This window comes from Pseudophryne corroboree, chromosome 2 (genome assembly GCF_028390025.1).
Source record: "Pseudophryne corroboree isolate aPseCor3 chromosome 2, aPseCor3.hap2, whole genome shotgun sequence".
Lineage (NCBI taxonomy): Eukaryota > Metazoa > Chordata > Amphibia > Anura > Myobatrachidae > Pseudophryne > Pseudophryne corroboree.
This window is the reverse complement of record NC_086445.1, coordinates 507,783,453-507,789,492: the sequence shown is the minus strand read 5'-3', so window position 1 is coordinate 507,789,492 and position 6,040 is coordinate 507,783,453. Positions and strand designations below refer to the sequence as shown.

Sequence of the window (6,040 nt, the reverse complement as noted above, 5' to 3'; positions counted from 1 at the left end):
GGGGAGGAGCTACGGGCGAACAGGGTACCCGAAAAGTACGCTCGCCACGCTTCGGGCACGGTGGCTCGCTTCGCTCACCACCTAATTACTAAAGGTAATAGTTGGTGGCGTGGATAGTAGAGGAACTATCCCGCTGGCCTAGCTCCTCCCTCTTGCGTCGTAACTCCACCCCCTTACGGAAAAGGTCCCTTAGCCCACTTGATTCTAGCATCTACCGAACAGGCAGCTGCTGCTCTCTCCTCTGCCCCTAGAAAGTTACACCAAAGTAGATATAGCCATCGACCATCGGTGTTTCTAAACCATCAATGATATATGGCCACTAAAGTTTTAGTCATTTTTGAATACATTTTTTTTTAACCATCGATGGTGGTGCAGCAGTTGTGTTTCTAACATCGATAGTAGTCATAGACCCGATAGGTTTTACCTTTTGTATACAATAGATGACACTACGCTGCATATGCCTCAGGTCAGAGCTGTCTTGCGTAATGAGTCTCAGCCTGGCTACTGGTTGGTTGCTACGAAGAGAGGGGTGGGCCCCGGTCTTCCGGGGGAAGCGCCCTGTGCTGCTGCTCGCTACATCCGCTCTCCGAGCCGAAACACTTACGGCGGACATCGGTTCCGGTTCACACTGTCATCGCACTGCTACCGCCAATTGTGCTGCTGAGTGTGGGCACGGGTGATCGCTGCCGGCGCGTTATGTGAACACTGCTGCTGCTGGCAGGGGGCACCCAGCCGGCTGATCTCTGCGCTGCTGTACGTGAGCTGGCTGGCACACCTGGCAGACTCTCCTGGCTGGCATCTCAGGTAGCGATGTGTAATAATGGATGGGCTGACATGGGGAATGGGAACTTATTGCATTGGAAAGTTTGGGCATATGGCACATGAGGCACACACTTACACTGGCTATGGCCCTGCAATACACTGACTGGTTGGTGACTGCTACATCATTTTGTTATCTCTTACGGTAGTTTTAGTTTCCTGCTTTGTTTTAAGGAGGGTATACTCTAGTAACATGCAATATTACACAATGTTGGGTTTGTGTGTGGTATCAGTGTGTGGGCTTGGTATACAGTCAGTGTTGTACTGTAGGTATCATTTCTTTGTGCAGTTCATACAAAAATTAGGAGCAAAAAAAATTCAGCTGTAAAATAGAAAATATATAACATGCCTAAGATTTGGAAACTTGGGACCAGTAACATTGGAGGATTATGAATCCATGTGGTCCACCACTATTGGTTGACATAGTGAAATGTTTGACATAGGACAGATGGACTCATGAAAAGGTTGACATGAGATTTTTTACATTTCTCTTACGTCCTAGTGGATGCTGGGAACTCCGTAAGGACCATGGGGATAGCGGGCTCCGAAGGAGGCTGGGCACTCTAGAAAGATTTATGACTACCTGGTGTGCACTGGCTCCTCCCACTATGACCCTCCTCCAAGCCTCAGTTAGATTTTGTGCCCGGCCGAGGTTGGATGCACACTAGGGGCTCTCCTGAGCCCTTAGAAAGAAAGAATAGATTTAGGTTTTTATTTTCAGTGAGACCTGCTGGCAACAGGCTCACTGCAGCGAGGGACTAAGGGGAGAAGAAGCGAACTCGCCTGCTTGCAGCCGGATTGGGCTTCTTAGGCTACTGGACACCATTAGCTCCAGAGGGATCGACCGCAGGCCCAGTCCTTGGTGTTCGGTCCCGGAGCCGCGCCGCCGTCCCCCTTACAGAGCCAGAAGCAAGAAGAGGTCCGGAAAAATCGGCGGCAGAAGACATCAGTCTTCTCCAAGGTAGCGCACAGCACTGCAGCTGTGCGCCATTGCTCCTCACATCACACTCCGGTCACTGAGGGTGCAGGGCGCTGGGGGGGGGCGCCCTGAGAAGCAATTATAACACCTTGGCTGGCAAAAATACCACAATATATAGCCCTAGAGGCTATATATGTGGAAAATACCCCTGCCAGAATCCAGAAAAAAGCAGGAGAATAGGCAGCGGAAAAGGGGCGGAGCTATCTCCTGCAGCACACTGGCGCCATTTCTCCTTCACAGATCCGCTGGAAGGAAGCTCCCTGGCTCTCCCCTGCAGTCTACACTACAGAAAAGGGTAAAAAAAGAGAGGGGGGGCACAAAATTTAGGCGCTGTATAAATTATATGGAAAAAGCAGCTATAGGGGACATAACTCAGTTAGTCCCTGCATTATATAGCGCTCTGGTGTGTGCTGGCATACTCTCACTCTGTCCCCCCAAAGGGCTTTTGTGGGTCCTGTCCTCTGTTGGAGCATTCCCTGTGTGTGTGCGGTGTGTCGGTACGGCTGTGTCGACATGTTTGATGAGGATAATGATGTGGAGACGGAGCAGATGCCTTTAGAAGGGATGTCACCCCCTGCGGGGCAGACACCTGAGTGGTTGAGCTTATGGAAGGAAATGAGTGCACGTATAGACTCCTTACATAAGAAATTTGACGACATGCCAAATGTGGGACAGCCGACTTCTCAGCTCGTGCCAGTCCAGGCGTCGCACGGGTCTTCAGGGGCTCTAAAACGCCCGCTACCTCAGACCGCAGACACAGATGTCGACACGGATACTGACACCAGTGTCGACGACGATGAGTCTAACCTGATGCCCACTAAGGCCATTCACTGCATGATTGAGGCAATGAAAGAGGTGTTACACATTTCTGATATAAATACAGGTACCACTAAAAAGGGTATTATGTTTGGAGAGAAAAAACTACCCGTAGTTTCTTTTTCATCCACTAGGGGTCACTGGAGTACTCTTGGGATATGGACGGCTTCCACAGGAAGTAGGCACTGAATAAATTAATTTTGGAACTATACCTCCCCTCCATATCCCTGAGTACCTCAGTGTTTTTTCTGTGCTCGACGCAGTTAGTAGGCTTGTGGCTTTGCTGCCACAGAGGTCCACATTTCATTGGATTTTTTTCTAAGTTTTTCTTTTTTCAACGATTTACCACATCCCATCCCCCTTTCCAATAGGCGTGGGTCAGGGATAGTGAAGGCTGCTTTAGCAGCTGTGGTTGTCGGACCTCTCTAAAAAGAGCTCCCTCACTACCATGTGCAGGACTAAAACCTGCAGTAAAGGCTGGACGGAACTTACAGAGAAGGCCCGTCATAGCCCTCACCACAGGGTCCAGGTATGTTGAACGGGGCGGTCAGCTCACGCTGCCGCCCCACTGTGTGGGATACTGTGTGTGTGTGTGTGTGGCCCAGGCCCTCGATGCCGCTTTGGGCTCCCTCTCCACCATAGCCCAGCTCCGTGTATAGAGAACGGTATACGGAGCATGGGGGGGCACACAAATGAGAGTCAAAAGGCAGGTTTCTTATAGTGAGTAACTTTGCTGCCACAGTGATGTTCCCTGCACACAGAAATGTCAGGGTCACTGGATAAAATCTCATGATTCAACTCTTATTGATAAGGGAATACTGCATATGTATTACAATAGGCTATGAAGTCTTTGTTAAAACAAGATTAACCATGTTTCCTGTTGTATTTCCAGAATTTCCTGTGTTACATCTCTCCTCCATTGAAGGCGCAGGGGTGTTAAGGGGAATTTGGGAGCAGGCATATGGCTGGCGTGCACTGCACTTGGCCAGATATATATTTATAGAGACAACTTAGTGCTATAATTACTGAGTCGTGCAAGTTGTCTGTCTTTGTTTTTGTTTTGTTTTTTTGTATTGTCTGTCTGCATGAGTAAGACACCAGCAATTACTAATAAGCAGTTTCCCTGCCATGTCTAAAACATGGATATACATAATTATTTATATCATAACTGTTTATAATGATATTATCCTAAAGACTGCAAATCTGAATCATGGTTGTGGCAGCCAAATACTGGCTTTGTTCATTGTTGTAAAGTAAGATATGTTATAACATTTGGTCAGCACATGGTGCTTATAAAACAGTATCTGTGGAGCAGTATGAGTTCAGGTCTCACCTGCAGCAGCTTTAGCTTAATTCACTTGGCCACACCACACTGGATACGCCCAATCTCATCTGATTTTGGAAGCTAAGCAGTGTTGGGCCTGATTAGCCACCTGGGAGTACAAGGTGCTGTAGGTATTTTTAATCTACAGCCACACCACACTGGATACGCCCAAACTCATCTGAGCTTGGAAGCTAAGCAGGGTTGGGCCTGATTAGCCACCTGGGAGTACAAGGTGCTGTAGGTATTTTTAATCTACAGCCACACCACACTGGACAAACTCATCTGAGCTTGGAAGCTAAGCAGGGTTGCATACTGTTTTGCCATCTGGGGGAATCTGGTGATCCAACTACCAGTGATACATGCTAGTATCATGTATCACCAGTGATCACCTACATACATGTATCACATGTATCACCAGTGATCACCTACATACATGTATCACAGGTATCACCAGTGTACTACCAGTGATACATGCTAGTTTAAACTGTTAAAAATAGCTCAGTTTGGGCTTACACTATCAATATAAACCTATCATAGGTTTTACAGTCAGGATAGCTCTCCAGAGCGTGCTCCCGGCGCCGGCCACTAGAAGGGCCCATTAACTAAGCTGTGGTCAAGCAGCAGTCATCTCAGGTTTTAAGCCTGTGTGAGGTCACATTTAGTTTCAGACTTGTAAAAATGTGTTATACCTGTGTATCAGGATATGTGTATATGTGTGTATATATATATATATATATATATATATATATATATATATATATATATATATATATATATATATATATATATATATATATATATATATATAATGTATATGTGTATATATATATAAAAGTCTGAATATGTGTGAATATACATTGTTGTATGTATGTGTGTGTGTGTGTGTGTGTGTATATATATATATATATATATATATATATATATATATATATATATATATATATATATATATATATATATATATATATATATATATATATATATATATGTGTAAAGATACACTCGGCACTCCGCCAAATAAATGTAGACATCTTGCCCGGTGCCTTCCTTCTGAGTTTGATATAAGTATGGTATGTAGGCGGCACTCGTGGACTTAATTCAAATAAGAAACCCGGACACTCCTGGGTTGAATACAACGTTTCGGATTTATTATCCTTCGTCAGGTATATAACAAATGCAAGAAATCAAGCTTACCTTTATGCAGTTAAGAAACACCAAGTGAAAGTGAAAGTAAGTGCAAAAACACTCCCCATGCTGCTGCTGCTGACGTCATCACCAATAGACGGCGCCTGAGCAGTGACTGGGACAAAGTGAAAATGAAAGTGAAAGTAAAAACCGTTACCATGGTTACAATGATACATTGTACAAACGGACATTACTACAAATGATCTTACAGCAATACTACAAAAAATAGCAACATAACCATTATAAGAAACAATTAAAGGAAATCATTTCATTCAGTCCATGCGGGGAAACAGTATTCAAAAGATGTATCCATTTAATTTCTAACTGCAGAAGGATCTTTCCTCTATCACCCCCCCTGATATCTTCCTTGACATGGTCCAACATCATGTAGCGTAATGAGGAGAGACTGTGCTTGCAAGTTTTAAAATGTTTGGCAACAGGCTGATCTATGTTTTTCCCTTCCAATATCTGCTTAATGGCGCTACGGTGTTGTGCCATTCTTTCTTTGAACTGGCACACCGTTTTGCCTATGTAATATAAGCTGCAAGGGCACCTAATGCAGTAGATCACATATTTGCTGGTGCAAGTAAAAACATGTTTTAATTTGATCTGTTTACCACTATGTGGATGCCTGATATAATTGCCGGTGTCCAGATAGGTGCAAGTAGTGCAACCTAAGCACCTGTAGTTTCCTGGTTTTTTAGTCATGAAGTGTTTAGGATATGTGGGTGACATGTTAGCAATGTCAACATGTATCACATGGTCCCCGATGTTTTTACCCCTTGTATAACAAGGTAGTAACGCACTTTCAGACAATTCTGCAAGGTCTGGGTCTGCTTGGACTACTGGCCAAACCCTTTTAGCGGTACTGACAATGGTCTTAGTAGATACCGTGTAATTGTTGACCCAAATCATGG

General features: G+C 44.9%; 1 protein-coding gene across 3 annotated transcripts in view; it reads left to right on the top strand.

The window, feature by feature from the left end:
- INTS2 (integrator complex subunit 2) overlaps nucleotides 1-6,040 on the top strand; it is a 244,818-nt gene continuing 238,778 nt past the window's right edge. Inside the window, exon 1 of one of the 3 annotated variants that reach the window (XM_063954030.1) lies at nucleotides 1-94. The gene's annotated coding sequence lies outside the window, so the exon portion shown is untranslated. Of the gene's footprint in view, nucleotides 95-518; nucleotides 805-2,834; nucleotides 3,144-6,040 lie in introns of those variants that run through there. The other 2 variants (XM_063954028.1, XM_063954029.1) reach the window with 2 other exon arrangements.